The following is an 18957-nucleotide window of genomic DNA, read 5'->3' on the forward strand; positions in this document are numbered from 1 at the left end:
ATCCAACACCTTGCTTGATGAAGATAATAGTTAGCTTAGTATCTTAGTCATTAGAGCAAGTTTAAGAGTTGTTGTTGCCCGAATGCTAAGTGTTGCATCATCATCGCATGCATGTAGAGAATGACTTTGAGGAGATCGTCGTGAAGTACGAGGAGGAGATTCTTGTGAAGGAGGTCTCAGAGCCACCACTGATTGACTCTAGTTCTCCCTTAGGATGGGCTCGATGGAACTGTTTGATGTAGCTAACTTTCGGGGTACTTAGTGTCTAGTGGAAGATGAGCGCCTCTGAAAGCGTGTTATTTCGGGTGGTTCTACCACAATCAATTGCCTCCTACTCCTTTTCTGGATCTTCATCTTCTTCTTGCTTGAAGATTGGTTGTAGGTTCTATCCACAAGCTAGAGTTGAATTAGCTATTGCTAACTGGGTAGGCGCGGAACTACCATACTCAGGTGTGACACTGCCATGAGCAGAAGTTGCAGCAGGGGTCTACTGTTGTTCAGCATTAGGCACGTCAATGAAAATTTGTGCAGCAACAACTTGAGGAACCTCCACTTCAATGGTTGATCTTCTTGTGGTCTAACATCACCAATAGCTAATTGCTTGATTGCTTCACATGGTGGATCCTCTTTTCCTACAACACTTGAATTAACTTGCTCTACTTGAGAGCCATTAGTTTTATCAAATGTCACATCTACCACAATTTCAACTCTCCTAGAGGTTTTGTTGAAAACACAGTAGGCATGCTCATTTGATCCATAACCAAGAATAAAACATTCATCAACTTTAGGTGCAAACTTAGAGGTTTTGGATTTCTTGTTAAGTATGAAACACTTACAACTAAATACTCTAAAGTAAGACACCTTTGGCTTGTTACCGGTTAGAAGCTCATATGAAGTTTTCTTCAACTTCTTGTGTAGGTAGAGGCAGTTGATGGCATGGAAAGCGGTGTTGATGGCATCACACCAAAAGAGGTTTGGCATCTTGTACTCATCTAGCATTGTCCTTGCCAAGTCAATGAGTGTTCGGTTCTTTCTCTCTACTACACCATTTTGTTGAGGGGTGGATGGAGTTGAAAACTCATGCTTAATGCCCTCTTCATCAAGAAACTTCTCAACAAGAGTATTCTTGAATTCAGTCCCATTATCACTTCTCACTTTCTTGATTGGGAAACCGAACTCCTTTTGTGCTCTTCTAACAAATATCTTCACATTCTCTTGAACTTGGCACTTGTCATACAAAAAGAATACCCAAGTGAAACAGGAATAGTTATCAATAATAACAAGACCATATTTGTTACCCCGAGACTTAGGTAGGTGACCGATCTAAAGAGATCCGTGTGAATTAGCTCCAATGGTTGCTCGGTGGTCATGATTCTCTTTGGTGGGTGAGGTACGCCTACTTGCTTTTTGGCTTGACAAGCGTTATAAATCCTATCTTTCTCAAAGTAAACATTTGTTAGTCCAAGGATGTGTTCATCTTTTAGAAGTTTGGCCAAGCTCCTCATCCCAACATGGGCTAGTTGATGATGCCAAAGCCAATCCATGCTAGACTTTGCCACTAAACAAGTCTCAAGCTTAGCTTTACTTTTGTTAAAATCAACTAGGTAAAGCTTATTCTTTAATCGACCCGTAAAGACATTAGAGGAATCCTCCCTTCTAAAGACTTCCACACTCTTATCCATAAAGAGACAATTGTAACCCATCTCACACAATTGAGAAGTGGACAATAAATTGTAACTCAATGAATCAACATGTAAAACATTTATAATTGAATGCTCAAGGGTTATAGCAACTTCACCAAGACCAATCATATCCCTTTTTAAATTGCCTCCTAAGACAATATTTTTATTTGAGAGTGTCATTAGGGAATATGATGAGAACATGCTCCTTTCTCTGGTCATATGATTTGTACATTCGCTATCAAGCACCCAACTTGATCCCCTGGAGGAGTATGCCTGCAAAATAAGTTTAGTTGCTAGATTTAGGTCTTCAACTTGACTTGGGGCCTTGCATGTTAGTCACAAGAAACTTAGGAACCCAAATAGAAGTATTCTTATATATGTTGGTTTCCTTTCCAACATATATTGCAACCACTTGACCACTGTTGTTGTTCTTCAATACAAAATACGATGTCAAGCTTTGTCGAGGTGCATGGGTCTTTGGTTGATAGGCATACTTGTTCTTAGTGCCCTACATTGATTCGTTTGGCCTCTGGGAAACCTAATTCTGCTAGAACACTTTCTTCATGGGCTTAGTCTGATCTAGTGTAGAATTGGTAGCCTTCCCATTCTTATGGGGCGCAGCACTGCTGCCCTTCACCGCGGCACTACTGCTAAGGGACACTACACTATCGTGGTCTATGCAGGCTACTCTACACCAATTCTGCCCTTCCTCTCAAACTGCACACACTCATAGCCATTCACTATCTTTCTTCCATTTGTCTTGGCTCCTTTTATGTGGCCAAGTCCATGCTTGATTAAGGGATGCCTTCCTTTCTTGTATTGTGGCCCTTTTGGTTCACCTTATTCTTGTCATTGACTTGTCCCTTGCCATCCATGCATCCTTTTCCAATGATCTCATTAAGCCTAGCAATCTCCTTTCTCATAGCCTCCATATTTGCAAGGTTAGTGGAATAGGCATTTAAATTAAGATTATAACATTTTTCACAACCTTGGCTAGTGAAGGGAGTAGAGGTTTCCTTTGCCTTAGAGGGATGTGAGTTGCTATCCCAAAGAACGCCATATTGCAGCTCAAGTTCTTTGTGCTTTTCATTCAAGTCATAATACTTTTTCTTGAGAGCATTATGTGTTTTCTTTGTGATATCATGGTCCTCTTGCTCTTTGGCCAAGGCCTTACGTAAGAATTTCACCTCACTTCTCTCTAATGCAAGAGCTTCCTTGCTAGCATTATAGAGATCCTCTTGTTGGATAAGAGTCTCCTCTCTAGATTCTAGCTCGGCTTGGACACTCTCTAAATCCTCCATTAACTTAGTGATGAATAATTTAGTCTTTCCATCCAAGTTTTTAGTTATTTGGTCAATTTCTTTATCACTAGATCCATCATCACTAGAGCTATCACTAATATCACTACTAGAGATATTAATAGGAGGTGGAGGAGATTTGGCCTTTGATTTTACCTTCTCACCCTTTGCCATGAGACAAATGTGAGGGGAGTAGTAGTCATCATCGGACATATTGAAGAGCCTTGGTGTAGAGGATGGCTTGTGGATAGCTACGGTTGTAATCTTCTCATCCTCTTCACTTGTGCTCTCTCTAGTTGAGTCCCATTCATGCCCAATGTGAACCTCTCCCATGTACTTCTTGCTCTTTCTATGGTCGGTCTTCTCTTGTTTCTTGTCCTTATTGTACTTGTTGTCTTCGATCTCATGTGGACACTTGGCAATGAAGTGCTTAGTGCTACCATAATTGTAGCATGTCCTCTTCTTCTTGTTTGGAAACTTTCTCTTCACTACCTTATAGCCTTGCTTCTTTAGTCCCTTTTGAAATCTCTTCATGAAGAAAGCAACATCATCAACCTTCTCATAATGTTCATCATCATTTTCATCTTCACTTGAGGATGATGTAGTCTCTACTTGCTCTTGGACTTGCTTGATTGCTTTAGGGTTGCTTGTTGATCTTGGACTTGCTAGTAAAGCCTTGCTTGCTTGATTTGTTGGCCTTGAGAGCTACATCCTTGATCTTCATGCCATCTAACTTTGCTTGCAACTCACCAAGATTCTTTCTTTCATTTGCTTCTTCTCTTTACATGTCAAAGGTCAAGATTCTCCTAAGTACATCATTTGGTATGAAGCACTCAAACCTCTTCTTATCTCTAATTAGAGTAACCACAGTCTCATTTCTTGGTGAATAAGCCTCCAATATAATCTTCACTACCTTGTGATCATCTAGCTCATCACCACCATATCCTCTAATCTTTCCAACAATCACCATCAACCTATCAAACATCGCTTGTGGCCCTTCTCCTTCCAAGATCATGAACCGGTTGAGCTTGGCCATCAATAACTCAATTCTAGCCTTCCACTTTGTCAGCCCCTTCATGTGCAAGGTGCTAGGTGTCCCATTGTTTACACCAAAATTTGGGAGAAGAGCATGGGAACTCATAGGCTTCTAGAATTATGCCAATCAAGGAGTCGATGGTTGATATCTGCTGGATTGAATGTGACACTGGATCGATTCTTTCCAAATGGCATCAGCAGATGATGATGATGGGATATGACTGGCATCAAAAGGATACATCTTGGACTCTACAAAAGGGGAAAGATTAGAGTCCAAGTTATCTTAAGATAGGAATATTTCTTTCATACCAAAAATTGTAACAAATCATGCTCGAGTAGGATTCATGTCTAGACTCTGGGTATAAATACCAAACCCCGGCTATTGTAAGAGACAACCAATCAATCAAATACAAGTCAATTACTTTTTTTCGGCTCCGGCCACCCCTTAGGAGTAGGAGTAGAGTAGATCTCGGTGAGTTCTTCAGCAAGTATGGCTGCATCGATCCGATCGACCTCCACTGCTTGTTGTAAGTACCGTCATGGTTTATACCTCTGTTCGTATGGCTGCATCGATCCGGTCGACCCCCACTGCGGCTCTGGTATAAGCTAGTTATCGACTCTTGCCTAATTCAAGTATGGCCTGTGTGATTCTGCCTCACACCCCACTGCTTGAATTAGATCAAGGTCAAGTTATCGGCTCTACCTTTGAATGGCAGTCTTTGGTAGATTCATTAAGTTACCGATATTGCTTATTGCTTTCATTGTTTATCTAATTACAGCAATATCACTCTGCCCGATTGAGATTGATCTGGATTGGCCTTATATCTTATTTAACCCATCGTTTGCTAATCTTAAACTGATCTAATCTACATCTTAAATGATGAGTTATGTTTTTATTGGCTGTTTTATATCAATCTTAATCGTGCATAGCGTGCGGTTAAGGCATGTTCGATCTTGAGTAGATCTATTGGTTAGCGAGAACCGTTCCATGGCCCGTCATCATGGCCTGTGGGATTCTGCCTCTCACCCCACTATTGGCACCATGGAGTGGGGATCGTTAGTTGGTAGATCCGTTCCTGAGAAGGCATGACCTTAACTGTGCGCTATGCCTGAATCGGCTGTTTAGCCGATATCGAATGCTTTCACGAACAGTTCACATCATGAGATCGTTGAAGTAGAGATAAGTTGAAAGATGTGTTAGCCCCATGATCTTGTTATTGTATTACGGCCTGCATGATTCTGCCTCATGCCCCACTGATATTAGTAATGAGTTAGGGTCATCGAGTCTATTGTTGTTTCTATAGGCCTGCATGATTCTGCCTCATGCCCCACTGGTCATGGCGATAGATGAGATCTAACATGTTCATTAGATTTATCTTTATTAGATGGTTGAGCGGTGTTGAATTGTTTCTTTACATAAACTAGGAGTTTGGTTACTTAGTAATCATTGGCTCAGTATAAACCAATCATCATCGATATCTTATTGCCATTGATTAATGTTTGCTTAAATGATATTTATTCTGAATGATAACTGATTCTTCTTCACACGACCCCATGAGCTCTAACTGACTTATTCTCATGAATATACTGGGATCGGCTATTTAGCCGATTTCCTTCCATATCGGCTCTCATAGCCGTACTTTCGGAACTGTCTGGCAACACCTGGCAAGTTCACCCTTAATTACTGATGAACTTTCTCTCCTTGTCAATTGTAGGGTCAAATTGACTGGCACGCCTTAGGAGGATTGCGCAGGATCGACCACCCCTACGCTGAAGCTAGGCTGGATCTGCTCCATCGAGCAGACCCTTCTGGCTTGCTGCGTGTGTCCTCGGCACGGGACTGAAATTCTATGTCGACACATGTTTCTGGCATGCCCGGTGGGACACCACAATCATCATGGCGGTTCATAACAACGACTGACATCCTTATGGTACATTATGAAGACCTACCTAATGAAGATAGGGATACCATCAACAAAGCTACGGAAGAATTTTAGAAGAAGTGTTTGCTGTCCTACACCAAAACACGTGACAACACAGTTATTCGAAAATTTCCACTACCAAGAGTTCTACTACACGGACAGACAGATACAGTTGAAGCTGAAGACAGGCATTTCTTTACAGAAGCCATAGACAAATATGTTCGTGATGCCCTATCAAGCGCAATGAAGCTTTCGTTGACGCATTTCACAATGCCATGAAAGAGGCGATTCATGGAATTCTAGTTAGTCAGGTTGGATCGACTTGTTACAACATTCCAGATCCGTTGACCCAAGAGACTAATCAAGTCGGCACCAGCCATCAAGAAGCAGCACCAGCTGGTAATGGTGAAGTCTAGGCACTTCAAGGTTCATCTGAACAAACTCTAGGTGCTACTACGAATCAGATACAGTACAATCCTGGACCGTCAATACAGCATGTGCAACAGCCCGGCAAGGAAAAGTCAGAACTAGATGATCAATTTTGGCACATCAGGCCACATACCATCGTCGGCTCAGAAGATAGCACCATCCATTCAGAAGATCCTAAGAGATATAGATCCTTATGTCTATAATCAGAGACTTCAAGCAGCAAGCCAGCAAAGGACCCAATAGATTGAGATTCCATAAGGCTATCATTATGGCATGGATTATAACACCCTCCACATGATACCAAATCTAGGATATCAAGGCACGTGGGATTTCAATCCATAGATGGGTCAGCAAGTACCAAGAAATCCAAATCCGCAAGCTGACGAGTAGCTGCTGAAGGTGATCCGAGATGATGAAGAATCAGTTTGGCCTGAAGCCAAAAGGGCTGACCTTTTCGTACAAACGCCCATATCTAGAGTGGTATGATTTGGTCGCTCTTCCTACAAATTATAGGCTCCCTAAAATTCACCAAGTTCACTAGTCAAGACGGTACAAGCACAATAGAACATGTCAGTCGGTATCTTACACAATTGGGCGAAGCATCAGTTGAGGATGCCCATCGAGTTCATTTCTTCTCCTTGTCCCTGTCAGGGCCAGCCTTCACTTGGTTCTCATCACTACCAGTCAACTCCATTAGCCAATTGGGCTAACCTAGAGAAGAAGTTTCATACATATTTCTACACTAGGACTGGAGAGAAGAAAATAACTGATTTGACAACCATGAGACAGAGGACTAATGAATCAGGCACTGAGTTTCTTCAGAGATTCTGAGAGACTAAGAATCTATGTTTCTCGTTGAGCTTGGCCGATGATCAGTTAGCTGCTTTAGCCGTCCAAGGAATGCTGCCGATGTGGAAAGAGAAACTGCTGGGACAGGAATTTGACAACTTGGGTCAATTGGCTCAACGAGTGGCAGCACTTAATAGCCAATTCCAGAGCATACGTAGAGATACCCGATTCTAGAAGAGTACCTCAGTGGCCAAAGCTTACGATCCATATTCAGTTGATGACGGCTATGAAGATGAAGAAGAAGAGGTTGCTGTAGCTGAATGGAATTGGGGCAAGAAGACAGTGATGGTGTCAAATCCTTGGGGAAGAGGAGTTGAGGAGAGTTATGACTTTGATGTTACCAAATCAGACAAGCTCTTTGATTTCTTGCTTAAGAAGGGGCATATCAAGTTGCCCGATGGTCATGTCATGTTGCCCCCTTGATCAGTTGAAGAACAAGAAGTTCTGCAAATTCATAACGCTACTTCTCATTCCACTAATGAATGCAGAATCTTCAGGCAGCATATACAGAGAGCTATTCAGCAAGGGATGCTTAAATTCAATACACCTCGGAAGATGAAAGTTGATGATAATCCTTTCCTAGGAGGATCAGAACATGGTTGATGCTGGGTTGTTCAAAGAAAAAACTAAGGTTCTAACATCGACCAAATCAAAAGAAGCTAGGAACAGTCGATCCCAAGATGCAAATATCGGCTGACTAGTATAGAGAGATTAGAAGACGTTGTGCCAAACAAAAGAGCCGATACGAGCAGAGGAAGACGTCGAAAGCTAGAGACATCAAAGCCATGGGTCACATCTTAGATTCTATTGAATAAATGGCAGCGGTAGAAGGAAAAGGATTATCAGCGTTGGTTAAAGGATCAAGCATACCAGCATCAATTTAGAAGAAGAGAAGTATGAAAGGGAACAAGCTGAATTACATTGGAATTGTCCTTCTTTAGACATTGCTGGAATGAAGGTTTGAAGTTACCTACTAGACACGACTGTCCAGAATATAGCAATCAATATCGGGAGTATAGGCAATCTTGAACCAACCGCCGGTCTATCCATGCTCAAGATACATATCATTATAACAACATGGATCGGCGCTTAAAAACAAAAGTGTTCATGATTGGTTGGGGAAAAGAGTCATTGGATAGAACTAGGCTGATCATGAAGAGGAAGGTGCTGAAAGAATATACATGTGGCAGGAAGGCCAGTGGTGCTTAGGAGATTTGATGAGAAGCCAAAAGAGAAGGGTGCAGCGCCTAAGGAATAAAGAGTTGGAACAGGCTCAAGTATCCGGTAAAACTCAAGTGTGGCGTACCAAACAGATAGTTGATAAGAGGCAACCATCGGCTAATATCCAAATGGCTTTTCTATTGCCATCAGAGTTCAGAGCTCTGGCAAATCAAGAAGTTTATTCGGATTTCGATGAATCGAAGTATGAAGAGATGGTTGCCAAGCTGACAGTCATGCAGCAAGCAATATTTGACAGACCAGTCAAACATCGGCACTTGAAGGCATTGTATATGAAAGGTTTTGTTGATGGGAAGCCGATGAACAAGATGTTAGTGGATGGAGGTGCATCTGTCAATCTTATGCCTTATACTACTTTTTGTAAGCTTGACAAAGGACCAGAAGATCTATTGGAAACCAACATGATGCTCAGAGACTTTGGAGGCAACACGTCTAAGTCCCGGGGGGCAATAAACGTCGAACTGACAATCGGGAGTAAAACTCTGCTCACCACATTCTTTGTTATCGATGGGAAAGGATCATACAGTTTACTCCTTAGTCGTGATTGGATTCATGCGAATTGTTGCATATCGTCGACCATGCATCAATGTTTGATTCAATGGTATAGGAGATGATGTTGAACTAGGTTCATGCTGATGAGTCCGTAAGCATCATGACAGCCGATCTAGTCTTTTGGGAACTAGGAGATTTCGAGTGTTTTTCTAGGCAAGACATGGGAAGGAGGCTTCATTAAAATCAGCAATGAAAGCCAACAGCTGATGCAAGCGATCGGCTCTGAGAGTTTGTTTTAGTAGAAAAGTCATAGCTTCACAGTCGGCCGTTGGATCAAAGGAAAATGAGTATTAAGTCTTGGAGATGGGTTTAGGCCGACGTATGTGAAGGCTGAGTTAAAGTGTAAGTGCGATTCAGAGTTAATTGATTTCTTAAGAGAAGTTCTATTTCGCTTAATAAGACGCTTGACCTGGGTTGATTACTCGTCTGACCTTTTATATTGAAAATTCTACTGGACATTATCCTAGCGTCTGAGCAACATTCGATAGCCGATTCATTCTCGGCTCTAATAGCCGATACCATAAGGGTATTGCCTCTAGTTCAAAAATGAAAATCTTCAAAGGCAATAAAAGCCGATACGATATGTATCACCTATAGAGCAAAAAACACAAAGATCCGCAGTCATACACGAAGGCATTACATTGAGGCACGATCATAAAAGAACAGGAGTCTTCATTCATTGGTTTATCCTAAATACAAACTAATTGAAGACCTTGTTCACCGCATCTTGGGCGGATGTGATGTTCACTATGGCCTCCACTACCATGACGAACTCTTCGAGCAAGTCTTCATGTTCTTCAGGGCCATCGCCCACTGGGAAACCAGTTTCCATGGCATGGAGCTCGTGCCCAGTCTGAACTTGCACCGCGGTCAGTGCCATCGCCATGCCATGACAGACGCCATGGAGGGCGACCTCCTGAACGCGAGCTAGAACATCGTGAAGGTGAGCATCGATGAGGGAGCCGCGGGCATTGATGGCATCCATAGCCGCATTTGCCGTAAGTTGGAGAGACTCCAACTGCATCGTTAAGGCTGATGATCATAGAAACAGGGGAACTATCAAGATAAAGACTATTGAAATCAGAATAAAGATATCCCTAAGCCCATCTTACCTAACACCGCGGCATCAGACTCGACCAATCGTGCTCGAACAGCGCTGGCCTCCTCCTTGGCCGCATGAAGAGCGGCCTAAGAAACCCCGAGACAAATCTCAAGCTGGCTGTTCTCTCGGGTCACCTTGGAGTAGCGGTTTTAGGTCACCCTCCACTCCCAAAGGAAGCGTCGAGCATCGTCACCATTATATGAATCGAAGGAATCTGACGATGAAGCTGGCATGGAAGAGGCAGCATCGAAGGGTTCGCCAGCCCTGGGAAGAGGACGAAGTCTATCGTTCACAACAAACCTAGAAATAAAAGTTTATCCCTATGAATAGAAAGTTATGGACTGTCACCATAAGTAGAAGACATCAATCTCACCTCATGCGTCGGAGGCGCTGGCTCACATGCATGTTCTCCTCCAGGGTCTCCCCCGCTGCACGCTTGCCACGGTTATCCTCGCCGGCCATGGAATCGATTGGATCTATAGGAGGGGGAAGAAATTGCTGCAAGGACTTGAGGGCGGAGAGATGCAGAGGAATAGGAGCAGTTGCTAGTATAGATGTGTTCGAGGCCGGGGCCCTCGGCCGGTATTTGAAGCCGCGAAATGAAGAGGTGGACGCCTCAGGAAAGTGCAAAGGGTAATCGCCATTAATAGAAGGTGGAGCGTCGCTTTGCTAATACCAAAGAAAATACGGCGTTGGGCGATTGAAGGCAGAAGATCAAGGGGCTCTCTTAAGCCACGTTTTCAGGATCAATTGGGTCGCAAATCTGAAATCAGCTATTTTCAATCGGCTCTTCAGCCGAAAAGAGGAAATACAACGAGACAAGTATGGATTATCGTACACAAGGCATGTATGTTAACCTACAAATTACAAGCCCGGAATATCATGAATAACTTTTAAAATTGCAAGCCAAATAGCATTAGCTTCTGCAACCTTATGCTCGTATTCTTTGGCTGTTCCAGAAATGTTCTCAAGGCTGCCACGGATGGTTTGTACTCTCTTTTACTTTGGCCAATAGTTCTTGCTTCTTCTGTCTGATGACATCGGGTATTTGGACTAGAATGGACTTACGATGATCTATGGCAGCCTTCACATTGTTCAGCTCCCTCTTAAGTTCTGCACGCTTGACTTCTAGTTGGGACTAACTCTAGATCAGTCCCAAGGGATGAATTCTTCAAAGCATTGATCGACTACGTCAGCTCTTTGACTTCTTGCCTGTTGGAGTCCCTTCTGGCCAGCAAGGCTTCATGATTGGACAAGTTCCTTTGGATCGCTTTTGCCTTCAAGGCCTGATCTTCGAAACTTGGCAAATACGACAAGACCTTGGAGAGAGGCTGGAGATGGATCACCCTTAATGGTCAAGAAGACTTTTTGTATTGATTCAGTGTCTTGGACCAAATCAGGCTATGTTCTTCTCAAATATGGGCAGTATATCTTTCAGCCGATTTCTAGTCTCCTCTAACAAAGATTCAGCAGAGGAAGTGGCTGATGATCTGATTTCATCTTCATCAAAATACTCCTCGAGATTGAAAGAACAACTCTAGGTCGGAGGATCGAGTGCCTATAGATAGGGGAAGTCCTGATTAAGAGATTTGAATCGACTTATCGTAGAATGAATGGTGAAAAGGTATAGTACCTTCTCTGCAGTAGCCTCTATCAGAAGAAGGGGAGTAGCTGACGATACACCAGTAATATCTGGTTGAATCGGCTTAGAAATCTCAATGTCGGTATCTACAACATCAGAAGGATTTTAATTTATGCTCGCTGCAGAGAAATGGACAAAGCATATAGTTTCCTCACCATCAAGTGTATGCCGAATCGGAGAATCGACAATATGGGTATCAACAACAGGGTTGTTCCCAGCGTCAGCAAGATCATTGTTGGTAGGTGAACTGCCAGGTTCCTATTCTTGCATAGGTGTTTCCTCAAAGAGTATCTGGCATGACAAATAGTCAAATAAAGAATGGAAAACTGAGTAAATAAGGAAGTTAAATGCCAAGGATAAAACTCATGTTTTCTGCTGTTATGGAAGTATCAGTTGTTTCAACCGAGATTGACTCCTTTCATGGATCAGTCGATGGAGGTTCAGCTAGTACTGAGTCGAATGCCTAAAACAGCAGTTCCGCCCTAGGGCAGGTTGGGACGCAATGCTCGATAGCTGAGAAAGAACAAAATTAGTAATTGAATCTCATTTTTGAGAAGAAGATGAACTGTTTACCTGAGCAGCTGATGGTCTTGTTCTATGAAGTCTTTTCCCAGTGATAGTTTTCTGGGTTGCCCCTGGAACCGCCTTGCGTTTTGGGGATTGACATGTCATGATCGTGGGAGCAGCATGGGTTCTCATCAATTGTTTCAGGGAAGGTGCAGTTGATCCCATCCTTGAAACTGGACATGGCGGCTAGTAATCTATAGAACGCCCTCTCCTATCCAGGCTTGGAGGATCAAATTCGATGTCCTGAAAGGGTCATTTTAGAGCAATTGGCAAGCGAATTCACCAAAATGATCTCTCTAAAAAGGGAATGGTAGGTTACCTCACTATTAGAAGTGAATTCCCCATCCAGAGATATGCACAAAGGGTGGACTGATCCACAAAAGAGATGGGAACGTCAATCTTGCCACTAGGAATCAAAGAGACTAGAAGAAAAGCTGACCCTGACCCAGTCATGCAAGGAGAAGGAAGGAAGGTCTGATCCCAATCGAAAGACTCTGAAGCTTCCAGCACATCACTGATATCTTCTCTCGGCTTTAGAATGTTCTTAAAGAATAGGCAAGGAGGAAGTTGACCGAGACCAAACTGGCGGGCCACAAAAGAAGGGTTGTAAAACTCATAAGTTGGAGGATTGCCTGAGATGGAGGAACCTTTAATCATCTTGCCACGACCGTGACGAAATTCGGCTGGGAGAACACAGGGCTTGATGAAGGAATTGAAGATCGCAGCCGCCGTCTCATCTGAACAGCGGATTCAAATCGGAATGTGAATGGAAAAGTCAATTCATCATCCTCATTATAAGGTAGCCAAGTCAGGACGGCCGCATCAAACCCTCTGTAAAACTTTTTGAAGAGGTGGCCAACATCGAAGTCAATGGTTATGGCCGATGCAGCCTCACCATAGCTCGTACACTGTCGAGTTCTTCCTCCTTCGCCTCTATATTCTTCATCAAAAGTAGAGGAAGGAAAGCTCAAGTCTCTGAGATTCAGGCCTTACAATCTTGTGCATGTACAAATTGAGCCACAATTGTATCAGCCACCAAGGGCCGCTGATAGCCTGCATTGGTTCATTCTTCAGTAATTGGGCAGCCACCTGGTACATTAGATGATAGGTAGCTCCTAGCAGATATTTTCCAAGAGGGATACCCTTGCCTAATGCCAGGTGCTCCACCATAAGTTTATGATTGTAAGTTGGACCACAAGATGACCCACAAAAGACAAATTTCTCCAACCATATATTCAGAAAGGCCATGTATTCACGATCGCTGACAGATGATTCATCTTCAACATGATTCAGAATATAACTTGCCCATCCAGTGTAGTATGCTATCTTGGCCAATCTTTTGGAGCCGGCACCCAAGTACTCATAAGGTTGTACTGGTCCAGTGATTCTAAGGTCGGTCAACATATACACATCGGCCAGAGTAATGGTCATTGGGCCGTGGCAAAAAACAAAAGCATTCAGAGCATTAGACCAAAAATAAGAAGCAGAGATCAAGAGTGAATCATTCCTCTCCATCTCAGACAATGAAAGTGTTAAGCACTGGTTCAGATCATAAAGCTCCTAGTCTTCGCCCTTTTTCGCGGATACCCTACAAAACCAATTTCTCCACCCCTTAGGTGCTTTGGGTCAGTTTCTGAAGGGAGTTTTGTTCCAGGAAGATGAATCTATTACCGATTGTTTAAAGGGGATCTAGTTGGTTTCTTGGCGGATAAAATCAAATGGATTAGGATCACCCATAGGCCTGAGGAAATAAGCATTGGGGACAATAGCTGATGAAATCAAGATCTCATTCCTCATTTCCTAGAAATCGAATAAAGTAAGTTCAAGAGGAGAAGGAATACAGGGTAACTACCGGCACTTGGAGAGTGGAAATTTGGAAACATACCTTAGGAACATGGTCGTTGGTCACCATTACTATCGGAGCAGGTTTGGATTCGACAAAGGTAGCTTGAAAGATGGCTCGAGGGAACGACAGATTTGCTAGGGTTTGAGGCCTTGGCGATGATGGCGTTGGCTGTTGGAGTCGGTTCAGGAAGGAGAAAGCAAATAGGCCGTGTGGATTGCAAAAGATACTATTGGGATGTTATATAGAGCTCGGGCCAGGGAGTCAGGAGTCACGCGTATATCTCGGATAGTGTAGTTGCGGCGTGGTAAACCAGTGAACTGGAATTTTGGGATAAAATCATTTTATCCCAAAATTGGGGGGCATATGTTTACACCAAAATTTGGGAGAAGAGCGCGGGAACTCGTAGGCTTCCAGAATTATGCCAATCAAGGAGTTGATGGTTGATATCTGCTGGATCGAATGTGACACTGGATCGATTCTTTCCAAATGGCGTCAGCAGATGACGATGATGGGATATGACTGGCGTCAAAAGGATACATATCAGACTCTACAAAAGGAGAAAGATTAGAGTCCAAATTATCTTAAGATAGAAATATTTCTTTCATACCAAAAATTGTAACAAATCGTGCTTGAGTAGGATTCATGTCTAGACTCTGGGTATAAATACCAAACCCTAGCTATTGTAAGAGACAACCAATCAATCAAATACAAGTCAATTACTTTTTTGGCTCCGGCCACCCCTTAGGAGTAGGAGTAGAGTAGATCTTGGCGAGTTCTTTAGCAAGTACGGCTACATCGATTTGGTTGACCTCCACTGCTTGTTGTAAGTACCATCATGGTTTATACCTCTGTTCGTGTGGCTGCATCGATCCGATCGACCCCCACTGCAGCTCTGGTATAAGCTAGTTATCGACTCTTGTCTAATTCAAGTATGGCCTGTGTGATTCTACCTCACACCCCACTGCTTGAATTAGATCAAGGTTAAGTTGTCGGCTCTACCTTTGAATGATAGTCTTTGGTAGATTCATTAAGTTACCGATATTGCTTATTGCTTTCATTGTTTATCTACTTACAGTAATATCACTCTGCCCGATTGAGATTGATCTAGATTGGCCTTATATCTTATTTAACCCATCGTTTGCTAATCTTAAACTAATCTAATCTATATTTTAAACGATGAGTTATGTTTTTATTGGCTATTTTATATCAATCTTAATCGTGCATAGCATGCGGTTAAGGCATGTTCGATCTTGAGTAGATCTATTGGTTAGCGAGAACCGTTTCATGGCCCGTCATCACGGCCTGTGGGATTCTGCCTCTCACCCCACTGTTGGCACCGTGGAGTGGGGATCATTAGTTGGTAGATTCGTTCTTGAGAAGGCATGACCTTAACTATGCGCTATGACTGAATCGGCTGTTTAGCCGATATTGAATGCTTTCACGAACAGTTCACATCACGAGATCGTTGAAGTAGAGATAAGTTGAAAGATGTGTTAGCCCCATGATCTTGTTATTGTATTACGGCCTACATGATTCTACCTCATGCCCCACTGATATTAGTAATGAGTTAGGGTCGTCGAGTCTATTGTTGTTTCTACGGCCTGCATGATTCTATCTCATGCCCCACTGGTCATGGTGATAGATGAGATCTAACATGTTTATTAGATTTATCTTTATTAGATGGTTGAGCGGTGTTGAATTGTTTCTTTACATAAATAGGAGTTCAGTTACTTGTAATCATTAGCTCATTATAAACCAATCATCATCGATATCTTATTGTCATTGATTAATGTTTGCTTAAATGATATTTATTCTGAATGATAACCAATTCTTCTTCACATGACCCCATGAGCTCTAACTAACTTATTCTCATGAATATACTGGGATCAGCTATTTAGCCGATTTTCTTCCATATCGGCTTTCATAGCCATACTTTTGGAACTGTCTAGCAACACCGGCAAGTTCCGCCCTTAATTACTGATAAACTTTCTTTTCTTGTCAATTGTAGAGTCAAATTGACTGGCACGTCTCGGGAGGATTGCGTAGGATCGACCACCCCTACGCTGAAGCTAGGTGGATCTGCTCCATTGAGCGGACCCTTCTGGCTTGCTACGTGTGTCCTTGGCACGGGACAAAATTCTGTGTCGACACCCATATTTGCTTGGCAACATCAACACCCATCACCCTATTGTACTCATCACCATCCAAAGCACTAAGTAACACACTTGTGGCTTGACCATTGAGATGAATAATTCTTATTTCATCTACAGTTGGATTCTTGGGATCAATCAGTGGATCAAATCCATTACAAACAACCTCCCAAATGATGGGGTGAAGACCTATAAGATAGGCTCTCATCAAGTGCTTCCACTTGGCAAAGTTAGTCCCATCGAAATGAGATAACTTCCCCGTGGGCACATTTCTAAAGGACCTTCGATCATGGTTAGTCATAGGCATAGAAGAATAGTTAAAGGATACGGCAGCATACTTGTTGTTAGAGTTGGCTTTTCCTATTCCCTTCTTCTCCTTCTTGCCCCTTTGGTCACTTGGTAGGACTCATCATCATCTCCATCTTTGGAACTACTTGATATGTCACTTTATGATGCATTGGTCGCCTTCTCTTCTTCTTCCTTCTTCCTAGCTTCTCTTCTTTTTCTTCTTGCTTCTCTCTTGAGCTTTATTTCTACTTTTCTTTGCTTCTTGTCTTCAAGCCTTTGCTGCTCCTTCTTCTTCTTCTCTCTTGCTTCTCTTTTTGCTTTTCTTGCTGCCTTTCTTTTCTTTCTTCTTCATTTAGAGCTTTCTCGCCATCGGTAGCCTCTAGCTGCGGGAGTGTGGTGTTGCTCGCTGTAGATGCGCTGAGCTCACTATTGTTGGTGCCGTGTAAGCTCACATCCTCTGGATCGATGTCTAAGGGCTTCACACCACTAGATCCTCCTTCAGGCTCCATACCTCACATGGTGAAGCATACACGAGGTAGCCTGCTCTGATATCACTTGTAGGATCTCTGGTTAGCCTAGAGATGGGTGAATAGGCCTGTTAAAACAAAACTTGAGCAAAATGTTAAATTCAACCCGTGGCACTACCGCTCTGACCCCACGGCACTGCCGAGCTATGGCACTACTGGCCTAGAACAGCGGCACTGCCGCACCTACCGACAACTTCAAGGCACAATTCAAAATCCATAAAAGGAAACTTAGACCAAAGAATTTATTGAGGTTCCTGCAGGTATGTTGTTCATAGATCGACAGCAGAAAGTAGTAGCGCAAGTGTATATAAGTAGATCTACCTCAAACACTAGAAATCACCTCAACAACAATATGAAATACAATGAAGTGAAACAAGCACAAGGTGACACAAGTATTTATCCCATGGTCTAGCTCGCCACCAAGGCTTGCCTAAGTCCACGTTGTTGAGGTTAGCCACTAAGGCTTAGGGCTTTGTTACCCTTCCTCATTCTTAAGTCAAGAGAGTTAACTCTTGAGATGAGAGGTGAGTTTACTAGCTTCAAGAGATGGTTACAAACCTCCCGGGGCTGCCACATAAGTTAACAAGCTCCACCGGCGATGCTCTAACCGGCTAGGAACATGCTCCAATAGTAACAAACACAATCCACCAGCTAAAACGTGAACCAAGTGCTCTTAGGATTTGGGAATCAATGGATCTGCTCTCTAATTGAGTTTTGGAGCCTTTTCTCTCAAGGATTGATGGGGAAATCACAAAGGAATGCTTGAGAGCTCAAGGTCACCAATGGAGAAGAGAGAGAAAGAGCTAAGAGCTATTGGGCGTGTCACAAAACCATCCAATTTATAATAGCACAAGTACAGAAGCAATCACCGAAGCGATCAAAATGTCATACTTGAGCCCATATAAACCCGGTAGTCCAATGGAATCTTAAAGGATCTCAAACAACCAACATACAAACCAAGATCGTAGAGATTCAACATAACCAGTCACATATTACATCACAGTTCATAAATATCTCACATACATCGGAATTCACATAGTTATTACAAACCAAGTTTGAAAGTAGCGGAAGCAAAGTAGTTTAACATCAACATCACACGTAGTTTAATACATAGCCAATTTCATAGTCATCTCCAACCAAAAGCACAAGGGTGAGATGATAAACAGAATGACCATTACCCATGGTCCTAGTCCTCATCCACTGTAGGAGCAAAGTAGTTCTTGCAGTAGCCGTGATATATAACATTATCTGCAACAATGGGAATAAAACCCTGAGTACGAGAAGGTACTCAGCTAGACTTACCCGTCCAACTAAAATACTAAGACACCAAGGAGTATGCAAGGCTTTATAAGTAGAGCTGGTAGACATTATTTGCATAAAAGCATAAGTTATTCAACATCTCTTTAATTATGAATCATCAGTTATTAATCCTATCTCATACTAGATTAGCAACTATCCTATGCCAAATATGTTGGTACCATTAAGTCATCACAATAATAACCATATCTAGTTGAGTTCTTGCATAATCTCATAACCAACATTTACATCATTTACTACGATGAAGGAACTCAAGTCAAGTTCTCACTATCCGAGAGAGACGACGATTCGAATCGATTCCTACATAGTTGGGGAATTATTTCTAACACACACCCATACTTCCCCCGTCGGGGTTGCATCAGGTCACCTTTGGGACAACTCAAGTATAATCACGAGTAGAACCAGTGCCGCACCCACAAAGATACAACTAATCTGCCAAGGGGGCTCAGGACTGGTCTTTGAGGGTGCGCACTAGCTCTCCACACATCCTTACTGCCATTAGCTCGCTGCAC

This window comes from Miscanthus floridulus, chromosome 5, assembly GCF_019320115.1.
Source record: "Miscanthus floridulus cultivar M001 chromosome 5, ASM1932011v1, whole genome shotgun sequence".
In the NCBI taxonomy this organism is placed as follows: domain Eukaryota; kingdom Viridiplantae; phylum Streptophyta; class Magnoliopsida; order Poales; family Poaceae; genus Miscanthus; species Miscanthus floridulus.